Source organism: Scyliorhinus torazame, chromosome 24, assembly GCF_047496885.1.
Source record: "Scyliorhinus torazame isolate Kashiwa2021f chromosome 24, sScyTor2.1, whole genome shotgun sequence".
Classification (NCBI taxonomy): Eukaryota; Metazoa; Chordata; class Chondrichthyes; order Carcharhiniformes; family Scyliorhinidae; genus Scyliorhinus; species Scyliorhinus torazame.
In genome coordinates, this window is record NC_092730.1 from 48,212,700 (window position 1) to 48,225,674 (window position 12,975).

General features: G+C 45.2%; 2 non-coding genes across 2 annotated transcripts; both read left to right on the forward strand.

The window, feature by feature from the left end:
- Positions 1 to 5,083: 5,083 nt before the first annotated feature.
- On the forward strand, positions 5,084 to 5,151 carry trnas-uga (transfer RNA serine (anticodon UGA)). The gene has a single exon. It is a non-coding gene; the product is annotated as a tRNA-Ser (tRNA).
- A 7,388-nt stretch (positions 5,152 to 12,539) lies between these two features.
- trnak-cuu (transfer RNA lysine (anticodon CUU)) lies at positions 12,540 to 12,612 on the forward strand. The gene has a single exon. It is a non-coding gene; the product is annotated as a tRNA-Lys (tRNA).
- Positions 12,613 to 12,975: the final 363 nt, after the last annotated feature.

The following is a 12,975-nucleotide window of genomic DNA, read 5'->3' on the forward strand; positions in this document are numbered from 1 at the left end:
GAAACATCTATAACCAGGGACCTCCAACAACCATTTCTGCCCCTCTTCTATCCAAGTTTCTGTGATGGCCACCACATCGTAGTCCCACGTACCGATCCATGCCTTAAGTTCACCCACCTTATTCCTGATGCTTCTTGCGTTGAGGTATACACACTTCAACCCATCTCCGTGCCTGCAAGTACTCTCCTTTGTCAGTGTTACCTCCCCCACTGCATCATTACACGCTTTGGCGTTCTGAATATCGGCTACCTTAGTTGCTGGACTACAAATCCGGTTCCCATTCCCCTGCCAAATTAGTTTATACCCTCCCGAAGATTACTAGAAAACCTCCCTCCCAGGATATTGGTGCCCCTCTGGTTCAGATGCAACCCATCCTGCTTGTACAGGTCCCACCTCCCCCAGAATGCACTCCAATTATCCAAATACCTGAAGCCCTCCCTCCTACACCATTCCTGCAGCCACGTGTTCAACTGCACTCTCTCCCTTTTCCGAGACTCGCTATCACGTGGCACCGGCAACAAACCAGAGATGACAACTCTGTCTGTTCTGGCTTTTAACTTCCAGCCTAACTCCGTTTATTACCTCCACACCCTTTTTCCTACCTACCTCGTTGATAGCAATGTGCACCACGACTTCTGGCTGCTCACGCTCCCCCTTAAGGATCCTGAAGACACGATACGAGACATCCCTGGCACAGGCACCCGGAAAGCAACATACCTTCTGGGAGTCTCGCTCGCGACCACAGAATCTCCTATCTATTCCCTTAACCATTGAATTTCCTATTACGATTACTTTTCTCTTCTCCCCCTTCCCTTCTGAGCCCCAGACCCAGACTCAGTGCCAGAGAGCTGGCCGCTAAGGCCTTCCCCCGGTAGGTCACCCCCCCCCCCCCAACAGCATCCAAAACGGTATACTTGTTTTGAAGAGGAACGTCCACGAGGGATCCCTGCACTGTCTGCCTGTTTGTTTTCTTTCCCCTGACTGTAATCCAGCTACTCTTGTCCTGTACCTTGGGTGTGCTTACCTCCCTGTAACTATTCTCTATAACCCGCTCTGCCTCGCGGATGATCCGAAGTTCATCCAGCTCCAGCTCCAGTTCCCTAACACGGTCTCTGAGGAGCTGAAGTTGGGTGCACTTCCCTCAGGTACAGTCAGCGTGGACACCGTATCCCTCACCACCCACATCCTACAGGATGAGCATGTAACTGCCCTAGCCTCCAAGCCTTCTTATCTTACAGAATATAGCTGCCCTGTGGATCAACTGGACTTCCGGCCTCTGACTCTGCTCCCAGTCAGCTGCACACTCTATAAACTCCTGGTTCCGTTCTCGCTCTTTGCTGAAATGAAATTAAAGGAGCACCTTACTAACTCCTCGTCTAACTCCCTCAGTCACCAAACACTCACTGTAGCAGTCAAATGCACCAAATTCATCATTCAGAGCAAACAAAGTGTGCACTGTAGCTGGATCACTTTTATACTGTGAATCTAGCCTCTGGAGACTGGCCTAATCCAATTAGCTAATTAATAAGCTCCAGCTGCAAGTACCTACAAATAGAACCTTTGTTTAAAGCTTGATGAAAATTCACCTTCTCAACCAAACAGGAACTTTTAAGTTAATTAACTAAATAAAAGAAAGACTAGACTTTAGATCAAAATTAACCCTTATACACCCTCAGTCACGAAACTCTCACTATAGCACGCAAATGCACCAAATTCAGAACTCAGTGAAGAACGCCTCCAGTGGACAAACAGGAGGAACTTCATTCAGTGGAGGCAGCAGAGGAGGATTCTGGAAGAGGTCAACTGAGTCACCTCGACTGTACTGTGGGCAACCGAAGAACAGGTGTCAAGGAGCGGTTAAGCGCCAAACACGTCCCTCCCTACTTTTCCTCAGAACTGCTCCCGCGTTCAGTCAATGGCACCATATCGATCGCACAGATGTTAAAAAGTGCTTTGCAGAGTTCGTCCGGGATTGGAACCCGGGACCTCTGGTATTTTATCGCAGCAGAATTTCCTACGTGAGAATCGCCAAAGCGAGAATCATACCCTTAGACAAACGAGCCACCTTCTGATCAACGTCCCGCTGAAACAATCTTACCATTACTTCCCAACCGAAGCTTATTTTATTAACTCAATGGGCTTCTTAATTCCTGTTGAATTTGGTTTGGCTGTTAAAGTAAAATCGAAAGAAACTCTTTTTTGTCCCTTGCTTTTCTTATCGGGGTCATTGGGTCAATTTGGTTCTTTCTGGTTTGTTGGCCTCCGCTGCGAACAGAACAATAGACATCCGGGACCAATCTTTATAAATAGAAGCGTCGAGCACAAGGGCAATGCCGCTATGGAGATTCTTCATAAAATCCTGAAAGAGAAATATAACATGTTGGATAACTCGGCTGGTCTGGCAACATCTGTGGAGAGAGAAAGTTACAGTTCCGAGTCCAGTATGACACTGCCTCCCATTCTCGGTTTCCCTCTCAGTCAAAGTCTGGTACTGTATGTGAGGGTGGGATTCAGTCTCTATCAGACATTGGTACTGAATGTCAGTGTGGAAATCTTTCTGTATTTATCAATCACAATTCTTGTTTGGGAAACGTGAGATGAATACGTAACATCCGCATGGCTGTAAGAGATAGAGAAAGTCACACAGAAAGAGACTATCAGGATACACACAGTGACACACAGAAAAGGTTCAGTGCAAACCAGCAAGATACTGAGATGGAGAAATTGGGTATTTAGGAAAATGTGTTTTCTGCTGCACACAGAGAGGCCCTGTTTGTAAATGTATATCCTGCTGTGTAACCGTGCTCTCTGATGTGTAACTGAGCTCTCAGCCGTGTAACTGAGCTCTCTGCTGTGTGACTGTTCTCTCTGTCGTGGAACAATGACTCTGCCGGTGACAGAACTGCACTGCACTGCACTAATTGGAGGGCTGTGACCAGTGGTGTTCCACAGGGATCAGTGCTGGGACCTTTGCTCTTTGTAGTATATATAAATGATTTGGAGGAAAATGTAACTGGTCTGTTGAGTAAGTTTGCAGACGACACAAAGGTTGGTGGAATTGCGGATAGCGATGAGGACTGTCAGAGGATACAGCAGGATTTAGATTGTTTGGAGACTTGGGCGGAGAGATTGCAGATGGAGTTTAATCCGGACAAATGTGAGGTAATGCATTTTGGAAGGTCTAATGCAGGTAGGGAATATACAGTGAATGGTAGAACCCTCAAGAGTATTGAAAGTCAAAGAGATCTAGGAGTACAGGTCTACAGGTCATTGAAAGGGGCAACACAGGTGGAGAAGGTAGTCAAGAAGGCATACGGCATGCTTGCCTTCATTGGCCGGGGCATTGAGTATAAGAATTGGCAAGTCATGTTGCAGCTGTATAGAACCTTAGTTAGGCCACACTTGGAGTATAGTGTTCAATTCTGGTCGCCACACTACCAGAAGGATGTGGAGGCTTTAGAGAGGGTGCAGAAGAGATTTACCAGAATGTTGCCTGGTATGGAGGGCATTAGCTATGAGGAGCGGTTGAATAAACTCGGTTTGTTCTCACTGGAACGAAGGTGGTTGAGGGGAGACCTGATAGAGGTCTATGAAATTATGAGGGGCACAGACAGAGTGGATAGTCAGAGGCTTTTCCCCAGGGTAGAGGGGTCAATTACTAGGTTTAAGGTGAGAGGGGCAACGTTTAGAGTAGATGCACGAGGCAAGTTTTTTACGCAGAGAGTAGTGGGTGCCTGGAACTCGCTATTGGAGGAGGTGGTGGAAGCAGGGACGATAGTGACATTTAAGGGGCATCTTGACAAATACATGAATAGGATGGGAATAGAGGGATACGGACCCAGGAAGTGTAGAAGATTGTAGTTTAGTCGGGCAGCATGGTCGGCACAGGCTTGGAGGGCCGGTTCCTGTGCTGTACATTTCTTTGTTCTTTGGTTGTGTCAAATCATTCCCTGTTGTGTAAATGTGTTCCCGGTTGTGGAAATCGATCCGTCTGAAGCAGAACCTTTCTGCGCCATTACGGAGACGAAATTTCAATTCCAGATTTATTCAATCTTGTCACCAAGGGTTAGTTCACACCCCTGGATTCCCAGTCAAGCGACATAATAGTATGATCACAGTTAATTCAGCATGAATATTTGAAGATACTAATATGGAAGCGCCCAACGTGGGGCTCGAACCCACGATCCTGAAATTAAAAGTACCATACTCTACCGACTGAGCGAGCCGGGATGGTGCTGCCCTATTGATTAAACCTCTTCTTGCAGAGTAGCGGCGGTGCTCATTCGGAGGGTCAGTGTTGACTCGTTGGGTCGAATGGCCTCCTTCTGCGCTGGAGATTTTACGATTGGATGATACAAGGAGGTTGATGCGGTGGAGTCCTTCTGCCATACTGCCCACTCCTGACACCATGTAGAAATGCTGGTCTCTCAATGACTGGCGACCAAGGTCGTGTAATAAAAAATAATTAAATTAATAATTGAGCAGCCCCTCCTGGATTGTGCTCTGGCCGCGATCCGGGGAGAACTGCTCGAATCCAGACACGTGATCATGTTAGTTGCGTCATCAGGTCATCACGTGACTATTCGGCCTGCACAGGTCTCCTTCTGTGCCGTAATTTCTAGATTCCATCATTTTAATTTTCTCCCAGACTGGGAAGTGTGGTCCTGTTCCATTTGAATTTCTAATATATTTCCAATGTAACTGATGTTGTTACACAAACTATTTAATCAGTGGAATTGTGCGTTTAGGGAGTTGAGATTTTCGAGTCTCTCAAGGCTTCTCTCCAAATCCAATGGCCATTTTCCACGAAGTTTCAACCCCACCTCACATAAACACTATTAGAACATAGAAAAATACAGCACAGAACAGGCCCTTCGGCCCACGATGTTGTGCCGAACCTTTTTCCTAGATTAATCATAGATTATCATTGAATTTACAGTGCATAAGGAGGCCATTCGGCCCACCGTGTCTGCACCGGCCGACTATTGGTCGCTCGAATGGAATAACTTCCTGGAGTGATTCCAGGCTGGTTTTAGAATGTATTCCATCGACCAAATAACTAATGAATGACACAATGAACGCAGCTGCGATGGCCGAGTGGTTAAGGCGTTGGACTTGAAATCCAATGGGGTTCGAATCCTGCTCGCAGCGACTGTGATTCGAAATGTTTGTTCTACTCCCCGCACAAGCCGCTGACTCGAAAATTAATACGTTTTCCGATTGTTTGTAAATAAGCGGTTTCAACGTTAATCAAGTTCAGTCAGATATTTAACATTTTCGGGGGGGGGGGGGACACTGAACGAAATATTCAGATGAATAAGGAACTCACACCCAAAACAGCAATCAGGAAATAATAAGGGAAGGGAAAGTCAGGGAACCAAGAGGTGAAGTAATCAGTGGGAAGCGTAGCTGCTTCGGAATACAAAAAAGCATGAAAAGACAAAACTCAGGAGAGGTTACGATAGTCCCCATCCCACAAAATATGACACAGTGTATGGAAAGGCTCAGTAATCCAAGGTCCACCACACTAAGAAAACAAAAAGGGACGGTCAATAGAGAATTAAAGGTGCTATATTTAAATGCGCGCAGTGTACGGAACAAGGTAGATGAGCTTGTGGCCCAGATTGTGACTGGCAGGTATGATGTGGTAGGCATCACAGAGACATGGTTGCAGGGGGTTCAGGACTGGCATTTAAACATCCAGGGATTCACAACCTATCGAAAAGACAGAGAGGTGGGCAGAGGGGGCGGGGTTGCCTTCTTAATTAGGAATGAAATTAAATCAATAGCACTAAATGACATAATGTGGAGTCTGTGTGGGTAGAGTTGAGGAACCACAAAGGCTAAAAAACCATAATGGGATTATGTCCAGGCCTCCTAACAGTGGTCAGGACCGGGTGCACAAAATGCACCACGAAATAGAAAGTGCATGTCAGAAAGGCAAGGTCACAGTGATCATGGGGGACTTCAATATGCAGGTGGACTGGGTAAATAATGCTGCCAGTGGACCCAAGGAAAGGGAATTCATTGAATGTTTACAGGAGGGCTTTTTGGAACAGCTTGTGATGGAGTCCACGAGGGAACAGGCCATTCTGGACTGAGTGTTATGTAATGAGCCAGACTTGATTAAAGATCTTAAAGTAAGGGAGCACTTAGGAGGCAGTGATCATAATATGGTAGAATTCAATCTCCAATTTGAAAGAAAGAAGGTAGAATCAGATGTAAAGGTGTTACAGTTAAAAAAAGGTAACTACAGGGGCATGAGGGAGGAACTGACGAAAATCGACTGGGAGCAGAGCCTAGTGGGAAAGACAGTAGAACAGCAATGGCAGGAGTTTCTGGGAGCAATTGAGGACACAGTGCAGAGGTTCATTCCAAAGAAAAGAAAGGTTATCAGAGAGGGGATTAGGCAGCCATGGCTGATAAAGGAAGTTAGGGAATGCATCAAAGCAAAAGAGAAAGCCTATAAATGTGGCAAAGAGTAGTGGGAAGACAGAAGATTGGGAAGGCTAAAAAAACAAACAGAGGATAACAAAGAGAGAAATAAGGAAAGAGAGGATCAAATATGAAGGTAGGCTAGCCAGTAACATTAGGAATGGTAGTGAAAGTTTCTTTAAATACGTTAAAAACAAACGAGAGGCAAAAGTTGACATTGGGCCGCTCCAAAATGACGCTTGTAATTTTGTGATGGGAGACAAGGAAATAGCTGAGCAACTAAATAAGTACTTTGCGTCAGTCTTCACAGTAGAAGACATGAGTAATATCCCACCAATTCCGGAGAGTCAGGGGGCAGAGTTGAATATGGTAGCCATCACAAAGGAGAAAGTGCTAGAGAAACTAAGAGGTCTAAAAATTGATAAATCTCCGGGCCCAGATGGACTACATCCTAGAGTTCTAAAGGAGACAGCTGAAGAAATAGTGGAGGCGTTAATTATGATCTTTCAAAAGTCACTGGAGTCCGGGAAAGTCCCAGAGGATTGGAAAATCGCTGTTGTAACCCCCCTGTTCAAGAAGGGAACAAGGAAAAAGATGGAAACTTTAGGCCAATTAGCCTAACCTCGCTTGTTGGCAAGATTCTAGAATCCATTGTTAAGGATGAGATTTCTAAATTCTTGGAAGTGCAGGGTCAGATTAGGACAAGTCAGCATGGATTTAGTAAGGGGAGGTCGTGCCTGACAAACCTGTTAGAGTTCTTTGAAGAGATAATAAATAGGTTAGACCAAGGAGAGCCAATGGATGTTATCTATCTTGACTTCCAAAAGGCCTTTGATAAGGTGCCTCACGGGAGACTGCTGAGTAAAATAAGGGCCCATGGTATTCGAGGCAAGGTACTAACATGGATTGACGATTGGCTGTCAGGCAGAAGGCAGAGAGTTGGGATAAAAGGTTATTTTTCGGAATGGCAACCGGTGACGAGTGGTGTCCCACAGGGTTCAGTGTTGGGGCCACAGCTGTTCTCTTTATATATTAACGATCTAGATGACGGGACTGGGGGCATTCTGGCTACGTTTGCCGGTGATACAAAGATAGGTGGAGGGGCAGGTAGTATGGAGGAGGTGGGGAGGCTGCAGAAAGATTTAGACAGTTTAGGAGAGTGGTCCAAGAAATGGCTGATGAAATTCAACGTGGGCAAGTGCGAGGTCTTGCACTTTGGAAAAAACAATAGAGGCATGGACTATTTTCTAATACTGGCATTGGAGCGGGTCCAGCGGATATTCAAACGGATGATCCCAGGAATGGTAGGCCTAACATACGATGAACGTCTGAGGACCCTGGGATTACATTCATTGGAGTTTAGGAGGTTGAGGGGAGATCTAATAGAAACTTGCTAGATAATGAATGGCTTAGATAGGGTGGATGCAGGGAAGTAGTTTCCATTAGCAGAGGAGACTAGGACCCGGGGGCACAGCCTTAGAATAAAAGGGAGTCACTTTAGAACAGAGATGAGGAGAAATTTCTTCAGCCAGAGAGTGGTGGGTCTGTGGAATTCATTGCCACAGAGGGCGGTGGAGGCCGGGACGTTGAATGTCTTTAAGACAGAAGTTGATAAATTCTTGATTTCTCGAGGAATTAAGGGCTATGGAGAGAGAGTGGGTAAATGGAGTTGAAATCAGCCATGATTGAATGGCGGAGTGGACTCGATGGGCCGAATGGCCTTACTTCCGCTCCTATGTCTTATGGTCTGATGGTCTTAATATTTCCTGCAACGTTTGGAAGGAGAAGCAGCAACGGCAGCGAATGGAAACGTGGTTTGGTTTCATTCAGCTGAACGTATTTCTGGGTAAAAAGATCGTGGCAGAAATCGAACATATTTTTAAAATATTTTCTTGTTCTCTTTCCTTTGCGTCTCTATCTGTTTCTTTGTTTCTTTCTCTCTCCCTCGCTCATTGTTTTTGTGCTTCTCCGAGGACTGATTGGATACACAGCGAAACTCAGCCCCATCTCATTCCAACTCTTTTGGACCAACACGTCCTGGTGATGGGCGGTCCTGAATCAGTGGAAGAATCGACAACCTATTCCATTCTTGGCTCTGTGAGAAGTCCCATTCCTGGTTGTGACGTGGCTCTGAGATAAAGAGCCACGTCACAATGATCTCGCCATTTTATTCTGTGTGCCATTTCTATGTGAGTGTTGACAACATAATTCAGCTCTTGGTATTCACCATGATTCAGTCAGTGGTGGTCTGTGGAAAGTAGGAGTCAGTCTGTGGCGCTCTGTCTCCCATAGTCTTGACGTTCAGAGTGACCGTTACACAGTCCTTGTGGCGACAAGGTCCCATTTGCACATTGAGGATTCGCACCATCCGGTTATTTGACACTACCACCCTGCTAAGTGCGATCAATTTTGAAATACAATTGCTGCATATTTCAGTCCCTGACACTATATGGCAGAGTCAGATTCATTCCATATTTGTAATATACCAATCATTCTTCGGATTGTTACATATCTTCTGCAACAATCTGTCTTTGTATTCAGTTAAATCGCTTTGCGAGAGTCTCTGGGACTGTATGAGAGTCTGACATTCATTCAATATCTTTCATACTCTGAAAATCTGTGTTAAGGTTGAACTAAATCTGTAATGATCAATCTCTGATATTGTTATTGAGTGAATAAAATCATTATGTTGTTTGCTAGTTTCCGTTAAAACGTCTGCATATCAGAATCAGGACAAAACTTTCAGTGGCAGTGGGCATGCGCGTGTGTTGGGGGAGGTGCATTTCGACATTTGGGTGGTGAATGACTCTTTATCTGTCAGCCCCTGCTGTGCACAGTAACAAGTCTGACAACACCAGGTTAAAGTCCAACAGGTGTGTTTCAAACACTAGCTTTCGGAGCACTGCTCGTTCCTCAGGTGAATGAAGAGGTATGTTTCGGATACATATATAGAGGCAATGTCAAAAATGCAAGACAATGCTTTGAATGCCAGCATTTGCAGGTAATTAAGTCTTTACAGGTCCAGAGATTAAATGAAAATGAAAAAGAAAATCGCTTATTGTCACAAGTAGGTTTCAAATTAAGCTATCGTGAAAAGCCACATTCCGTCGCCTGTTCGGGGATGCTGATCCGGGAATTGAACCACGCTTCTGACCTGACTCGGTCGGCTTTTAAAGCCAGCGATTTAGCCCTGTGCTAAACCAGATAGGGGTAACCCCAGGTTAAAGAGGTGTGAATTGGCTCACACCAGGGCAGTTGGTAGGATTTCGCAAGCCCAGGCCAGATGGTGGGGGATAAATGTAATGCGACATGAATCCAAGGTCCCGGTTGAGGCCGTACTCATGTATGCGGAACTTGGCTAGAAGTTTCTGTTCGGCGATTTTCCTTGTCGCGCGTCCTGAAGGCCGCCTTGCAGAACGCTTACCCGGAGATCAGAGGCTCAATGCCCTTGACTGCTGAATTGTTCTCCTACCTGTTCTCTGGTGTGACATGTGAATATTCGATTCATTCTCTATCTGCAGACTCTGTTGCTTTGTGTGGCACAGGTCTCCCCAGACCAACGAGCCAGCCGCTGATTTGATCACACTTGAAGCAACTTTTAATTGCGTCCAAAGCCCATCAGTTTCCCCACACAATTATAAATCAGAAATATGAAAGGACAATGTGACATTTATCTCTCTGTTCTGGAGCTGATCAGAAGCAGTGATGTCAGTTTGCACCACTCGGCAAGTCGGTCTGTGGATGCGCTTCGCCAATCACGTGGGTAATGTATTTCTGCCAGTCAGTGGGTTCAGTTGGCATTTTAGGAGAAATTCGAAGTCATCATGACTTTATCAGTGGCCTCATGGTTAAGGTGTGAGTGATGTTTATCATGATGTGATCAAATGAGTATCTGTTTCAGTGTTTCCGCGGGGAGTTTTCATACTGAGGAGAAACATGTTGGACATGGTCTGGGAATGTTTCACTCCGGTCCATTCCCAACATTTCCTGCCCTGATGGGATGGGCTTTTCCTTCCAATCGTTGCAGAACACTTTTTAAATATTGATTAATATTCGTTAATTATCATTTATTAAGTATTGTTTCATATGTTTAGTGTAGTTTATTTAAAAATACTAATTACCAGACGCGATAAATTTTTACTTTCATTCCCGAAACAGCCAAATTGGGTGAAAACCATCAATAAGATGCAAAGGGAGCCCCGGTCATTTGTGTTGCCAGTGGTTTGTTTATGGAGCTGAGTAAATATCCCGGAGCAGAGCGGCTGCGAGCGGGGTTCGAACCTCCGCGGGGATACAATAATGTGCGTTTGCCGTTTGTGTCCACACATTTGGCGAGGAATGGAGCTGCTGCTGCCCGGTGAGCTGGGCAAGCAAGAAGCACAGATATTGACCAACTGCACCCGCTCCAAATAGATTCCCCAAACTACTGGACAAAACAAAAACAAGCACAACTGATCTTTTCAGAAACTATGTCAGTCTCTACGAAAACAATATGCCAACACCGCTTCAAGATTCGATCTGCTGTAAGAATTCACTATGAACTGCCTCAATGTCAGCCGTAATTCCTTACCAGCTCTCAGATAGAAGCTGGCTGTTTAGAAGTTTCCTTCACTTTTCTAGGTCCGGCTCAGTAAGAATCAATCACACCCCCATGATCTGCTTTTCTCCTGTTCTCAGACACATCCACTTTGTACAAGTGCGCACGAAATGATTTGCAGAGTAAGAGTCAGACTCGTTCGCTCTCGATCCCTTTATCCCAGAGCCGCCTCACAACCAGGAATGGAACTTCTTACAGAGCAAGAATGGAATAGTTTGTCGATTCTTCTACTGATTCACGGCCGTCCATCACCAGGACGTATTGGTCCAAAAGAGTTGGGATGAGATGGGGCTGAGTTTCACTGTGTATCCAATCAGTCCCCGGAGAAGCACAAAAACAGTGAGGGAGGGAGAGAGAAAGAAACATATAGAGAGACAACAGAAAGAGAACAAGAAAATATTTTTAAAAAATGTTCCATTTCTGCCACGATCTTTTTACACAGAAATACATTCACCTGAATGAAATCAAACCACGTTTCCATTCGCTGCCGTTGCTGCTTCTCCTTCCGAACGTTGCAGGAAACTTTATTATTTATTGATTGTTGCTTTGAGGGTGAACTCCTTATTTATCTTTATGTTTCGTTTAGTTTCCAAAAAGAACGTTTTTCTAAAAAACTGAATTCGATAAATGTTCATACCGTTAACAGACAACCAACCGAAATTCCGATTCATTGTCGAGCCGGCAGCTTTTCCGGGGAGTTGAACAAACATTTCGAATCACACTCGAATCTGCGGGGGGAGGGGGGGGGGGGGAACGCTATTGGATTTGAAGTCCAACGACTTGACAACTCGGCCATCAAAGCTGCATCATTCAACAGTAATTTGGTCGATAGAATACATTCGAAAGCCGGCCTTGGATCACTCCAGGAAGTCATTGCATTCAAGCGATCAAAGCGTCCGGGGTTTATGTGAGGAGGGGTTGAATCTTGTGGAAAATAACCATTCGATTTGGAAAGAAGCCTTCAGATATTCGAAAATCTGAGTTCCCTAAACGCACAATTCCACTGATTAAATAGTTTGTGTAACAACATCAGTTACATTGGAAAAATATCAGAAATTCATGTTCCTTTTCAAATGCAGCAGCACTAAACTTCCCAGTCTGGATGAAAATTAAAATGATGAATCGAGAAAATAGAGCACAGAGGGAGACCAGTGGAGACCGAATGGTCACGTGATGACGCAACTAAAATGATCACGTGTCTGGATTCCTGCAATTCTCCCCGGATCGCGGTCAGAGCACAAGCCAGGAGGAGCAGCTCAATTATTAAATCAATTATTTTTTTATTACAACTCCTTGGTTTCCAGTGATTCAAAGACAACCATTTCTACATGGTGTCAGGAGTGGACATTATAGCAGAAGCATTTGAACGCATCAACCTCCTTGCTTCATAGAATCGTAGATTCTCCAGCGCAGAAAGCCATTCGGCCCAACAAGTCATTACTTACCCTCCGAATGAGCACCGCAGCCACTCTCCACAAGAAGATGTTTAATGGGCAATGCAGCACCAGCTCGGCTAGCTCAGTCGGTAGAGCATGGAACTCTTAATCCCAGAGTCGCGGGTTCAAGTCCCATGTTGGGCGCTTCCTTACTATTATCGGAAAAGATTGATGCTGAATGAACTGTCTTCACAACAAGAAGGCAAGGTTATGTCGCTGGACTGGGAATCCAGAGGTCTGAACTAACACTTGGTGACAAGATTTAACAAATCTGGAATTGAAATTTCGTCTCAGTAATGGCGCAGAAAGGTTCTGCTTCAGGCGGATCAATTTCCACAACTGGGAACACATTTACACAACAGGGAACGATTTGACACAACCACAGCGAAGATCTGTCACCAGCAGAGTGACGGTTCCGACAGAGAGAGCACAGTTACACAGCAGAGAGCACGGTCACACAGCAGAGAGCACAGTTACACAGCAGAAAACACATTTTCCGAAAAAAAC